Here is a 14961-nt window from a genome sequence, read left to right as displayed (position 1 = left end):
ATGTATATTTTCATTTCAAGAGTCAGCCAGGGTGACCATCTTGCCCAGGTTTGCCTGAGACCTTTCTGCCTTCAAAACCGAACGTCCTGCATCCCAGAAACCCTCTTGGTCCCTCTCAGTGCCAGGTGCGTGGGGTCAGTTGACCATCCTGGAAGCAGCTGTGGGGAAAGCTGTCATTTAAAGTGTGACACCTGTCCTGACTGGCTGGATCTCTTTGCTTCACCTCTCTCAACTTTCTTACTGAGACGCTGGCCTCCTGGATGTTGTGGACACTCAGTCAGGCAACAGCGCCATGCACATAGTAGATGTGCAATAAATTTTCCCTTACAAAAATATAGTTTTCTATCATCTTGGCTTTCCTATTTTAGCATTTTAAATTTTTTATCTATCTATTTATTTATTTTCAAATTTATTTATTTATTTTTCTTTATGGTGACGTCGGTTGATGAAATCCAAGAAGTTTCAGCTGTATACTTTAATAGTAAGGCTTTTTCCTAAAATTTATTTTTATTATGGTGACATTGGTTAACAAAATCCAGTAAATTTCAGGTGTACAATTCGACAGTAAGGCATATATATATTGCACTGTGTGTTCACCTCCCATAGTTAGATTTCTTTCAGTCACCACATATTTGACCCCTTTACTCTGTCTACCTCCCCCACCCCACCCTCTGGCCATTTTGGCATTTTTTAAAAAGCACACCTTCAAGAGAAGTAAGTGGGAGACTTACCCCCTGCCTATCCGTCTGCACTGTTAGCCTCCGGGGACTGTCTCCTTGGCTGAGCAGTGTGATCTGGAAGCGAGCTCCTGACTCACTCTTGATTGTGTCCAGAGCTGATGGCTTGACATTTGCCGGGCAGCCTCGGCTAACCAGGAATGCTTGTGTTTTTGGTGTGGGAGAGGAGACAGCCCGGGCTTCTCAGGCTTGGTGTCAGACTCAGGTCACCTTGAAGTCATCGTCTGCCTAGGGCTTTCCGTTTCAGAAGGCTGAAAGCACCAGCCTTTGGTGGCCAGCAGGAGGGTGTGTCCCTGTACTGACCTCGCGTCCCGCAGAGCAGGAGAGAAGATCAGACGTGAGGGAAGGCCGCAGCCTTAGATGTGACGGTAAGCAGTAAGGCAAAGGAAGCGCTTTCCCAGGCTCGCTTTCCAGAACGCCAGTGGAGTGAAAAACATGCACTTTTTAAGGAGCTCCTTCCTTTTCCTTTCTGCACGAGGCTGCACAGACTAACACCTCTCTCGTGGACAAAAAGAAAAAAAGAAACATCTCTAGAAAGTGCAAACATCATATTATTTCCCTCAGGTTGGTTTTGAGGCCTTGAGAATAGTCGGCAGGCTCTCAAGGCCCACCTTCTTCCACTGCAGGGAAGACCTGAACAGACGGCAGTTTCGATCTTTGGGCCAAAAACCTTGGCATTGCCCTTAACTCCTCTCTCCTCTGACATATCCAGAACATACTTCTCTCCGCCCCCGTCGCTACCACGCTAACCAAGCCACCATCATCTCGTACCTGAATAACCGGATGTGGCCTCCCACCCCAGCCCTAGCCCTTGCCATGCTTCATCTTCAAAACAGCAAGTGGTCTGTGGAAGAAAGGAGTTAGACCATGTCGCTGCCCCGCCCCAAACATGCGACGAGTTCCCGCTTCACTCTGAGCAAAAGCCCGAGTTCTTGCAATGACTGAAAACGTGGTCTTTCCGCAGCTCCCCTTTACCCCTCTAGCCTCACCTCCTGTGACTCTCCTCCACCCCCCACCCCGGCTCCCCTGACTGCAGCCACACTAGTTCCTTCTTCCTCGAGCCACCAGGAGGGCCTGGCTGCTGTTGTCCCCTCCCTGGCACACTCCACTCCTCTGCATGGCTCACCCTCTCCTCTCCTTCAAGGCTTTGCTCATCTCTCACCTGCTGGAGAGGCCCACGCTGAGCACGCTGGTCAGTGCTGCAACCTGCCTTGCCCCCTCCACGACCTCCCAGTCCGCCCTCTCGACTTTTCCTGTTTCCCACAGCTCTTTGCTTTAGTCTCAGGGAAGATGGTAGCACATGTTCACCAAGGCACAGGAGAAAGGGGGCAAGCAGATTTGAGTTCCAGATCCCACCTCTACCATTTATCCCGTCCAATTTACATGTTACTTGACCTCTCAGAGGCTCAGTTTCCTCATCTATCAAATAGTAATAATTAATTCACTCGGCAAGTACTCGGCAAGCACCAGCACTGTGAAAGGCATTGGGGCGACAGGGGGGAATACGAGAGACTCAGTCCTTGTTGTCATATGCTGGTGCGTCCAATTTACATGTTACTTGACCTCTCAGAGGCTGGTAAAGAGTAGTGACTGCACTCACACGCATCTTACACCTGGTGGAGAACTTGGCATATATTCGGTGCTCATTAAACAGGTCTCTTTCGAAGAACTTAATATCTTTTTTATTAGTTATCTTCTCCTTTTAGGTCATGCCATTTTCTTTGCGTGCTAAGAGAAAACTAGATTAACATACACACGTCATTGATCCACAGCAGGATTCTTAGGAAAGGAGGCTGGATGAGCTCCAGGAGTGTTCCAGAGCCCCTCCTAAAAATATGTGCAAATCACAGTGAACGTGTTTTATTTAAATAGGTAGAGAAAGTCTGTAGCTTTTATCAGAGTCTCAAAGAGTGCCCTTGATCCATCAAAGTTTAAAACTTTTCCAAAATGCCATGACTGGTCTACTATTCCAGGCTTCTCTAAATCAAGATCCGTAATGGAAACTCTGAAATGGTGATTAATTCCAGGGTGGAAGATGGCTTTTGTGTGGTACTGGTGCTGAGCCTCCAGCTTCCTGGGTGGTGAGAAGAAAGCCTGTGTATGTCAAGGTCTTTGACTTTCGAATCCCTGGTACCACTGGAATTTAGAAGCTTGCTCGCACGTGGATGAGACCGTCCATGACATGGCTGCAGAGACAGTGTGAGAAGCGTAAGCACAGATGTTATAAATGCTTTGTTCATCTAGGTTGAGTATAGATCACAGAGGGCAGAGGCCCTTGGACCCTCTGCCTAATTCTGTGTTCTGATTTGGGACGTCTGAGAAAAGTACTATCCGTAAGGTGATGAATGCAGAAGTGTTGTTGTTGTTGTTGTTGTTGTTGTTGTTGTTGTTGTTGTTATCAAATATTATTAGCAATAGGCTGCCGGCTCACTTAGCTCCATGCATTATTTTCGGCTCTAAAGCATCCCAGCTCCCATCATTCCGTCTTCGTTTTCATTATCATTCTGGGAAAAAAAAAATATATATTTTTGATTTCTTCTTATAAGAGAAAAATTAGGTGAAAGGAATGGGGGAATTAGATAAAAGGCAAGAAAATGGTATCAGGAAACGACTGTCTTTTCTGACTTTGGGAAGCAAAGCAAGTAAACTTTTTTACTGTGGTCTCCTCTTCTCTTGGAGAGAAAGCAAAATGCTGCTGGGGCAAAAACAAAAAAATGGAGCGAGGTGACGGAGGGGTTTCCTGGGTGCGTGACGTGCAGGATTTCTCATTCCGAGTCCCTGATTCAGCTTCCGTTACGCGCATTGCCCAGCGTGCTTGCATATTCCCGGTTTGCCATTCAAAACACTTGGGAAGAGAGCCTGCCTCCCTATGACACCTGTGTGGGACACACGTGCTGAGGTCTGCGGCACCTGGGCACCAGCCTCGTGGTGTTGTGGCTTTCGGAGGCTGAGGGTGTATTTGTAGACCCTCAAATGGTAGAGATCTGGGCATATATTTGTTGCTCATTAAATACAGTTCTCTTTCGAAGAACTGAAATGTACTTTTTATTAGTTAACTTCTCATTTTGAGTCATGCCATCTTTAAGTCGTGCTACTTCAAATGAGTGGTGAAAGCAGTTCTCATTATCAGAATTGCAGGCTCCTTCTCCTCTCCCCCCAGCTTTATGAAGGTATAATTGACAAGTAAAAACTGTATATATTTAAAGTATACAATGCGATGTTTTGACATATGTATGCATTGTGAAATGATTACTGTAATCAAGCTCATTAACATATACCTCACCTCACATGGTTGTGTGTGTGTGTGTGTGTATGTGTGTGTGTGTGTGTGTGTGTGTGTGTGTGTGTGTGTTGAGAACATTTAAGATTTACTCTGTTACAGTCCAACTCATAAAAGCAGAGTGTAGAACAGTGGTTGCCGGGGGTGGGGGAGTGGGGAAAAGTGGGAGGCGGGGAGATGTTGGTCTGAGAGTATAAAGTTTCATTTACGCAGGATGAATAGTTCTGGGGCTCTATGTGCAGCTCGGTGACTACAGTTAAAAATACCCTATTGTATACTTAACATTTGCTTAGAGAGTGGCCCTTAAGTGTTGTCACTGCAGGCTCCTTTTTATTTCAGCTTTGCCACTGTCTGCAAGTGTGGCCTTGAGCCCGAGGTCTGCTCTGTACTTTGTCTCCTCCTTCTTATTTGTAAAGCGGCTTAAAGATGCCATGAGGTGGTCTGTAACTGCAAAGTCATGGTACCCTCCCCAGAGGGCTTTGGGTCAGAGGGTTCGCTCGTTGTCAGTCAGACACACAGAGTAAGCCTCCCAAGTCACACAAAAAATTACTACTTCTGAGAGACACCGTGGTCGGTCAAGGACAGGCTTCCATTCGAATCCATGTCTGCCACTTGCTGTGTGACCTTGGGCGAGTTAAGTGTCAGTGTGAGGGTTTCATATGATATGTTGGCAGAGGGTAATAGATACAGCATACAATAAATAGCAGCTCTTATTATTATCACTGTACCACTGCTATGTTGGTAGCAATATTTATGTTTGGGGTAAGCAGAGAGATTGCGTGTGTCCTCTGGATGCCATTCAGGGTTAAACTTGCCCTTTCAGTAACAGTGACAGCTCTGTCCACATGTGACCTTTCAGGGCTACATTTTGACAACTGCTTAATTACTCAGAGAGCTGAAAAAAAAAAAAAGTCAGCTATAGGTCCCGATGCATTATTGATGCTGGCCCTTCCAGCAGCATTGGGAGGTCCTCGTCTGCCAAGAACAGGAGAGGTATTCTCTCTCTCTTGTCCCCTGGAAGAAGGCCAGGGTGGAAAGCTGCTCCAAAATGTACTTCCCTTCAAAGGTGCAAAGCAGAAGTCACATCTGGTGGTCCCTGCGGGTTATTTCCACGCAGCCACGCCTCCGCACCGCTTCGCCCCTGCACCGTTTCGCGGGTGATGAAAGGCAGGCAGGCGCCGCGAGCTCGGCTGGAGTGAGGTCACAGCCACCCCCGCGGTGCAAAGAGGGCTTTTCCTCCAGCGACGTCACGGAGCCTCGGGGGCGCTATCAATTGTGCCCGTGAAACCGCCTTCTGACTGGGATATTGACTTGGCATTTGGCGCGATGATTAGCAGCAGCTGGGACAAATGGGGCCTCCTCGCCGCTGCGGGGGCTCCAGCCGCCTGGGCGGACTCAGCGACAAGAAAAGCGTGGCCCGAATGTTTGCAAATACCAGGTGAGACGGGCTCAGCCAGCGGCACGAAAGGACACGGCGCCGGCTGCTGCCAAGATGCCGAGAATAATTCCTTCTCATGGGCTTTTGAAGAACAAACTCCCATAAGCTCAAATTTAAGCACCTGCTTAATTGGTTTAAAAAAAAGGAGCAAGAAAAGCCCAGTCCCTACATTTTCGAATGTCTTTTGAAATATCCCGCAGCTTTTTCAGGAAGTTTCCTTTCCTTCCTCCCCTGTCCCCCTTTTAATGTTTTAAATGGTTTATGAGGATGCACTTACTAGTCCTGGGCTAAATGGTACCCGTGGGAGGTAGGCTATGGCTGAAATTCTAATCACATTTATAATAAATTGAATGACGTGAGTCTCCCTGCTAATATTTTGACACAAACACATTTTCCTTTGATGAGAATATTGTTTCTAAAAGCTGCGGTTTTCCAATGAAGCTCAGAGGTTACCAAGTAGTAAATGACCACTAAATCCTCGACCCAGGTTGACTTTGAAAGGGTCATGCGTTGAAATTTCCTCTTTGATCAGCTGGTTCCAGCACTTGGAGAGAGACAGATAAATCCTTTAACGCATGATGGCTAGGAAAAGTGGTCAGAAGGCCCTGGTCATAGTCACATGTTTAGGAATTGCTTGGAATTGATCTGGCAGAAATGGGTGGTTTCTGATAGATTGAATCATATATAGAATGGGAATATGTGGGTAATTATTACTCTGATAGTTAAAATGCAAACCTCTAGGGCAGTGAGACTGGTTTTTGTACAGGGTGCAGAGGGTGCTTCTATCCTGTGCTCTGGATGGTGAGGTGGGGACCAATTTTCACAAATATTCTTTGAGCTCGGGTGGGGGAGGGGAAGTATTAAATGAAAACTTTCTTATTTAGGGACTAATTGATTCAGAAGGCTCTGTTTGGTTTGCCCATAGTGAAAGCAGAATAGCCTCTAATACGATCTTAATCGACTTGATTGGAGCTATTTTCAGGGACTCAGCATTCTTTCCTTTCAATGCTTTGGTTAAAATCCTCCAGTGCTTCTAAAGCCCACCGAGGAGAATAATTTTCATTTTTTTTCATTTGCATTTAGTCCTGGCAATGGGGATGCCACATAACTACTGTATATATGTGAGAGACCACTGGTTCCATGGTGGTTTGGCATCGCATAAGCACTTTTAGAGTCTCTTGCTAAGATTTGCTTTGCATGCTAATTACTTTTAATTTGTGTCCCTAAGTTTTCATTCCTCTGCATTAAATCAAATCTCACTCCCTGCTCATAGGAGTCTGTTTATATCTCAGGGGCAAAAATATTAGCATATATGAACTTCTGATGGGTCTGTCAGTCTGTACATGTGAAGGATTATGGGACGAATCAAGGCATCTTCAGGGTTTTTTTTTTTTTATTAGCACGGATCTGTCAAAAGCATGTGGGTGGAAGGTATTCATGGAAGCTTTATTCTTTTATTCTCTTGGGTCTTAAAAATCCTTCTGCATCTAAGAATCACAGGGGCTAGAGTGGACCATTTAGATGTCCCCAAGGACAGTTTAGAAAATACTGTCAGTGGTAGTTAATATCCCTCATTCCCCTTGTGTGCTGAGTCACACAAAAAGTAACCTTTCACTTCTCTGGAGGGTGCAGGGACCAAGGTGCAGCCGCCGGATGATGGAAAGTTAACCCTTTATGCACCAAAAGGTAACCTAGGCAACGCCATGTTGTCTTTCCCTGAATAACCGCCTTTTAGCTTTTGGTCTAGTTGAAGATTCATTTGTTTCCATGTCTCACATTTGCTCTCTGAATATAGTTTATGTGGCAGGAATCACCTTGGACCATAAATAAAATAAAATTTACGGTTCTCAGAGAATCTCAGTTGGTCATTAGCCCATTGGTCTGTCATACACTGGGGTGGAGCGGGGGACAGTGATGGAAAAGACATTTGTGATCTCTGCCCTCCAGGACATTAGTCTAGTGGATCCTATAGTAACACTATCAATAGGGAAATCAGTTCATCGTCACTGCTGAGTTAGTTCAGTATTGTCACTTGTGGATTTTGGATGCTGGAGCTCGTGGGCCTAGACTCTCGCCTCAGTTTAGGTCGGGTTTTGAGACCATTTCACATCTCTGATTAAGTCAGGGAACATGCTTGCTCCTTTCCCACCATTCTTCACATAGCAAGCAGGGTAATCTTTTATAAACATATATGTCTTCTCTTGAAATCTCTCCACGATTTCCCATCACACTTAAAATGAAGGCCAGACCTTAAATGTCCCCTCAAGGCTCCATACGGCCCCCACCTGCCTGCCTCCTGCACCTCATCTCGCCCACTCCTTCCTTTGCCGCCTCACTGCAGCCACAACTTACCTCCTTCCAATCCCTTGACCACATCGAGCTCCTTCAGGCCCCAGAATCCTTACACATGCTGTTGCTTCTTGTCAGAAAATGGTTTCCTCCTAGTTGTTACCTGGACAGCTCCTTTTCTTCCTTCAGGTCTTGACTCAGATGTCACCTGCTCATGGAGGTGGTCCCTAGGTGGATGAAAGATGGCTATGAAATCTGTGTCACTTCCTCCCTCACCTTGGGAGGTGGCGTTTCTTTCTCCCGCTCCTGTGATTGCTGTAACCAACAAACGCGGCAGAAGCGATGCTGTGCCAGTTCTGGACCTGGCCTTTGAGAGGACTGGCAGCTTCTCCCTCTTCTCTCTTCGAACACTCGCTCTTGCGATCTAGCGGCCATCTCAGGAAGTCCAGGCTAGCCACATGGAGGGACCATCTGGAGAGAGCCAGGGAGAGGTGCGAGGGCTCCGGGCATCTGAATGAAACCATATTGGATATTCTAGCCCTGGTGGTCATCTGATTGCAGCTGCACGACAGACTCTCAAACAAGGTCGGCAGAGGAACTGCCTGGCCGACCCACAGAACCATGAGCAATAAAAGTGATTGCTGTTGTTCTGAGCCACTAACTTTGGGGGGATGGTTTATTACAGAACAGTAGTTGGCTGAAATGCCAACCTATTTGTAAACAGCTCTCTCTCCTGTTCTCTGCACTGGACTCTTTGCTTTTCACTTTACAGCGATGCATTTGTTGGTTTATAGTCGGTTTAGGATTGTTTCCCCAGTTCGACTGGCGCTCTGTGGCGCAGGCACTGGATTTTTTATTGATCGCTGCACTCTACTGTGTGCACATATGAATGCCTGGCACACAGTGAGTACTCAGCCAATGTTTGTTGAATGAGTGAATGAGTTGAAAAGGTTCTAGTATTTATTCGTTTGGGAAAGTTCCCCTCACCCCCATAACAGAGACAAAAATCTGCAAATCTTCATTTCTGGTGGCAGTTCAAAAACCGTTTTTGAAAAAAAAATGTTTAGTCTCTATAAATTGTACTTGTTAAATCACAATTCTACTCTGCCATCTACTGCACACCCACCCAATGGATTCTAATGATTCCCTGTCGGCAGGAGCATAAAAAGACTGAGCTTTCGCATGGCGGCCAGGCCCACCTCAGTCTGCAGACCCGGCCTTTGCCATGGCCCTGTTTTTGACTCCCTTACACACACCCCACCCTCGTTGCTATTGGACCACGAGGCACATTTCTACTTGCCTGTGGTCACTCTTCGCTAGTCTTACTTACTTCCCTAGCGACCCTTTCCTTCAGGAAGTCTTTGCCAATGGCCTGTGCGTTTAGTGGATGTTCCTCCTTCTTATCTATGAACCAAATCCTTGGGTGAAAGTCTTGAGACCTGGGAAGGAAATTCAGGGAAAATAGAGCACTGAGCTCAGAGTCTGGAACGTGGCTTCTGGTCCCAACTCTGCCACGGTCAAGTTTGGGGGCTTGTTTGTGCTGCTCCTTTCTATCAGTATAATTAGGAATTTGGGCAAAAGATTGCTCAGGTCCCTTTCAACACTCAGGTTTTCTGCATTCGAATTCACTTTACAGCGATAGGAAGAACAACCTGCTGATTTATGTGCATTTGGGCCAGAATTTGGCTGACTGTAACATCAGCAATTTTGCATGAACAAAAATTTTAATTTCATTAGTACAGCCAAGTTAATTCTGCTGGGTTGGCAGTGTGTTCTGAGAGGCACAGTGACCCCCACGGGGGCCAGGAGTCAGGAGGCCCTGCGCTGTCATGCTGCCTGGCTCCTAGCTGGACGGTGGACCAGGCCAGAGGGAGACTGGTGGACCTCTCGGACCTCATCCACTTTGTTTCTAAACTGAGGGTAATAATAATATGTATTTCACTCACTTCGGGGTTGTTTTGAGGGCATAATGTGTGTAATACGGCATGCTTTGATAGGTCATTATCAAAAAGCTATTGAAACATAATTATTAATGTACCTGTTTATCAAAATAATAAAGCCTCCTTGTATTTACCTTGGGTGCTCTGCCCATTCCAAGTTTCCTGTATCATTTTCCAGTTTCCTTCATTTCTTCTTGGATGGATAAGATGGCAGATGAACTACTAGTAACAACAGCACCCGACATTTAAGGCACTGGCTGTACATTTTTTTAAAACTCTTTACAACAATCCTCTAAGAGAAGGGTTGTATTAGTCATGATTCTTTTAGTTGTCAGTGATGGAAATCTGATTCAGGATGATTTAAGTGAAAAAAAAAAATGAAGGTAGGGAATATTTCTTTGGGTCAGATAACTTGAAAGTCCGTGGGTGACTCCGGCTTCAGGCAAGGCCAGATCAAGGGCTTAACGACCCTTTCACATGTTTTTCTTTGTCTTTCTCATTCTTCTCTCTGCTTTTCTCTGTGTCACGTCATTTTTCTGGTACGCTGCCTCCACATGGTACAAAGATAACCCCAGGGCCAACATAACCAATCTCAGGCCTTACAGCTTGTTATCGCAGATAAAAGAGAAATAGACCTTCTCTTTCTTTCTCAGTGGCCCCATCAGCTCTCCCATAAGGGAGCAGGACTGGATCTGCTTTAGTCCCGTGTTACCCTCAGACCAATCATTTTGTTCAGAGATGTGGAGTGGGTGGCTCTGATTGGCCAACCTGGGTTTCTACGTCTGTTACCGTCAAATCTAGACTCAGGTTTTCCTATAGCTTTTTGGGGCCCACGAAAAGCTTGATTCGCCCAGGCCAAGGTGTGGGTTTCAAATCAGGGTCTGTGAGAGCTGGTAAGGAATCCAGAGGTCATTGAGTCCAACCCAGCCATGGCTGGAGGAGAAAAGTGGCTTGTTTTAGGTCACATGTGATTCGGTGCCACTCCAAGTCCTTTCCTTTGGCTGTGCCACCTCTCTTGGAAGGATCACATGAGCTCCTCCTGTCGGAGCAATAGAAGGACGCCACTCCAAGTCCTTTCCTTTGGCTGTGCCACCTCCCTTGGAAGGATCACATGAGCTCCTCCTGTCAGAGCAATAGAAGGACACTGCCAGAGAGAGGGGCAGAACCTGTGGTCACACGCAGACCACCCCTGAGCAGGGCCTTCATCCTGTCGCTTCTCCCATCTCTACTCCTGCCTCTCTGGGCCACTCTCTGGGAAGTTGAGGTGTTGGCTTCTCAGAGCCCCATTTCAGATAGGGCTGAGATCAGGGATCCCCTGGGTTTAGCCAGTCCATTGCTTCTTCCTGCACCTCTTTTTCATAGTGGAGGTAGTTTCCGGGACAGAGTGCGGGCAGGAAGGAAGGGCTGCTGAGCCCAGTGGTAAGACTGCCAATGTCCCAAATACTTCTTCAAAATTTCCCCCTCATCTTGACAGTGCCAGTGCCAAGTTGCGATGAATGTACCAAGGGCACTGGCTGGCTTCACGAAGGCCAAAGCAAGCGGTCATACTCTCGTAGCTGGAAGATGGGAGCTTGTGGGGTACAATACTGGGCTTTCTCTGATTTGGTCTCTTTGTCCGATTCTCCTCTCTTTGTACCCTAAGGAGCTCATTTGCATGTGGTAGCTGGATTCTTCTTACGGCCCTGGTTATCCTTTGTCCCTTGGTCGTCACACACTCCTGTGGCAGGTTCCCAGGGAACTGACCTAAGCGTACGATGCATATCCAGGGCAGCGAGTACCCTCCACGTGTGACTATGCCCCATCTCCTTAGAGCCACCTATGGCTCTCTGTCGTCCGCAGGAGAGAGCCCAAGCATCATTCATGACCACGAGGATCTGGCTGACCCTTCCAGCATTTGCTCTTGCTCTTCCTGGTCATACACTTCTGCTGTGGATCACTGGACCTCCTACCCCTTCTCACGCTTCTGTGCTACTTTTCACATAGTACGCTCTTTCTGGAACCACTCGCCTCCACTCACCTTCAAGGAAGTAACTTCTATTCATCCGCCTTCAAGATTCAGTTCAAATATCACCTCCACTATTTAGCCTTCCTGATTTTCCCACAGTAATAGGGACCCCTTCATCTGTGCTCCTGCGGTCCCACCCTCTGCATCATATAAGTACAAATTATCTCTATCTGCCTGCAGAGGTGGCGTCACAAAGGGAACAGCTTTGAACTCTGGTCTGACTCTGCCACTTAGTAGTTAGCGTAGAGGTCTTTGCAAAAGTGATCTGATCTTGGGAGCTTCTTTTGTATTTACTCGTAAATAGGCATAATGAACTATTCCAAAATGTTTGGTTGAGGATGCAGTGAATCAGCTTGCTATGTGCTTAGCAGGGTGCGTGGCACTGGTAGTTCTACGCACTACCAGTAAGGGTAGTGACATCTTAGAGGCAAAAGGGAACGGAGGGGTCATTCTCATGCCTACAAGAGCCTGAGTCCTGTTCACTTATCAGATAGTCATCCAGCTTCTCCTTGAACTCTGCCAGGACCAGGGAGCTCACTTTCTTTCTGATCTTATGATACTTAATGCGGATGGTGCAGAAGTGGCTAGTACTTAGGCTAAGTTACTGTATATCTACTTGGGGGTCTATTTTAAATTGGCAGCCATGCGTGCGCGTGCGTGTGTGCATGTCTCTATATATTTAGCGATGTTTGACCACATAAGATTTCCTAAAAAGTCTAACTCAAAAAGCTGATTTAAGAAATCGCAATGGAAATTATTAACCTCCAAAGCAAAGCTGCGAGTGGCTTGCATTTTTTTAGACCTTTCGTTTCTGCCTGGATCCGCATCTGTTTTTTGCTTGCCTCTGTGAGGAGCTCCAGCGGGAACTGTGGCTGCAACTATGTCACGTTGCTGCAACTATGAAGCATATCCTTCCTATGATGGATGACAGAACCTGAGCGACATAACAGTATGGTACATCTACAAGTAGTGATATTTAGTTGGCAGAGAGAAGGCAAACTTTTCAAACTCACGTGGTTTAGAAGGACTCCTGGATTAGGAGCAAGGAATCCTAAGACACTTAGTGGGTCTTTGGGCTCAATTCTCATCTGTGAAGTGGGAGCGTTGATCACTCAGGGATGGGACCAGAGCAGCTCTGTCTTCAGTTTTGAAATCTGAGGTATGTTTGGAGTCCTTGTAAGATGTTATTTGAAATAAAATATTTCTGTTGCTTAAAAAATTCTTAAACTTTTAAACGAGAGTATCTTGAAGGTTCCTGTAGCTCCCCAAACTATTATGGCTGTAAAATAAAGCTAAGTTATATTCTTATCCACTTTTTAATACATGTTTAGTTTGTAAAAAATTTTCTAAAATGAAACAAAACCATGTTTCAGAAACTTTTTTAAAGATTATTTTTTGTACTCCCTTTCTGATTAGCTTAGTTGCAGTGAAAGGCTATTCCTTTCCCTTTTCTTCCCAAATTTTCTCTTCTCCTACTTAATCAGAATCCTGGTAACACTAGGAAAAAGTCATAGGAAGATGAATATCGTCCTTTGTCATTCCCTTCTATCCTGTCATCCCGGCCGGTCCTTGGAGAAAGCATGACATAGTTCAAGTATGTATTCGGGAACAAGCATCTCTTTTTTTTGGCAATTTTTTTTTCTCCAGGTCTCTCCAGGTGGCCTCATAGAATCATAAAAGGTGGAGCAGATACAAAAAATCCTTTTGCCTAAATTCTTCATTTTAAAGATGTGGAAAATGGGACTCTGTGAGGCGGACGATTTGCATTGGAGAAGCTGTAACTCCAGCTCTGGTCTTTTCTAGTTCAGTTCTCTTTCTAATGGATCTAGATCACCTCCGGGCACTTCAGTTTTCTTATTGTAAAACGGGATGATAAAAATATTTGCCTCACAGAGTTGTTGCTAGTAATACGTGAGTGTAGAGCCCTTAGAACGCTGCTTGAACCATAGAAAGTTTCTCACATATGGATGCTATTATTGTCATTACTACACTTCCATATTCTGACAGCAGGCTGCCCAAGGTACACGATCTGATGGAAAGCCCTTTTGGGGACCATGCTTCTGTCTTGTATCCCCAAAACAAATTGTTGAAATAACCTGTTCTTTTAACATCCCATTCCCCCAGGCGACTGTTCCCTGCTGGGTGAAATTGGGTGGGCAATTGGTTTTATTCAGATAAATGAATTTCATGTTAATATGTTGGCTGCTTCATGCTGTACTTGCCTGATAGAAACGCTATGTAACTCATTGAAAATGAATGTGCTTCCAGAAAACCTTTAAGGGTTGACTTTAATGAAGGGGATTCAGATTGTGTGGCAGGTGAATGTGCAAGTGCTTTTTGAAATCGAACAGGCCTGTCACCTCACCTCGAGGCAGGTACCTTCTGTATTGGATTGTACAGCTGTGCCATCCTCATCACCCTCATTTCAATTTCTGGAAAGTCTATGGCACCTATGAAATGGGTGAGCATTTAGTATTTAGACACTATTATTTTATTTCTTCATCAAGGTCACATGAATGGAACTTGCCTGATGAAAAATTAGTTCTTACTTTTAATTTTATTCTACTTTTGAGAAGGAGGAAAATATATCTGATGGTTAGTAAAAGCAAGCTGGGATTGCCGCTGAGAGACCCATTACCCGCCAGTGAGGAAAACTACCGCTGGGGGGGAAGCTGCACCCTGATTCTCAGGAGCCCTGAGTCTCAGGTTCGAAATGACTCCTTGGAGGGGATGGCGGCTTCATCTGGAAGGGAGTGTGACCACCAGTAGCTCTGCGATGTCAGGGCTGCAGTCAGCTTGAGCTCAAGTCTTGTCTTTTCCTGTCTTTGGTCCTGCTGTTAATCTCCCCCTCCCCATGCCCGGCCCACCCTGCCACAGCGTTCTGCTGCGTTGACACCGTGAATGACCCAGGGGGACACTGACAGAGAGCTGCAGCTTTGTGGAGCGGAAACTCTTGCTAGTCTCAGCACCTGCCCACCTGTCACCCAACAGGGACCCCTTGAGGAGCAAGTGGCATTTGCCAGCAGACACTCCTACCTCCTCGTTTTGGTTAATCCACCCCATTGAGAAAGAGAGGGAGGGAGGAGGGGGTGGGGGAGAGAGACCCATTCGCAAGAGCAAACCAGGACTTTGTAAGTGCGATGTGTACCTATCAATTGCTTTAATATTTCAAAATGAAACCGGCTTTCCTGTGGCGGGTGAGTGAGCGTTGTAAATGAAAGCTCCAGGCACAAACTCCGCGGAACCTCGGCCACTGCTTGTCCCACCGGCCC

The 14961-nt window shown here is 46.2% G+C and overlaps 1 protein-coding gene across 4 annotated transcripts in view; it reads left to right on the top strand.

Annotated features, from left to right (window-relative positions):
* PDE1C (phosphodiesterase 1C) overlaps positions 1-14961 on the top strand; it is a 411511-nt gene that overhangs the window by 150354 nt on the left and 246196 nt on the right. The gene's annotated exons all lie outside the window — the stretch shown is intronic.

Source organism: Pteropus alecto, unplaced genomic scaffold, assembly GCF_000325575.1.
Source record: "Pteropus alecto unplaced genomic scaffold, ASM32557v1 scaffold21, whole genome shotgun sequence".
Lineage (NCBI taxonomy): Eukaryota > Metazoa > Chordata > Mammalia > Chiroptera > Pteropodidae > Pteropus > Pteropus alecto.
This window is presented reverse-complemented; position numbering and strand designations above follow the sequence as displayed.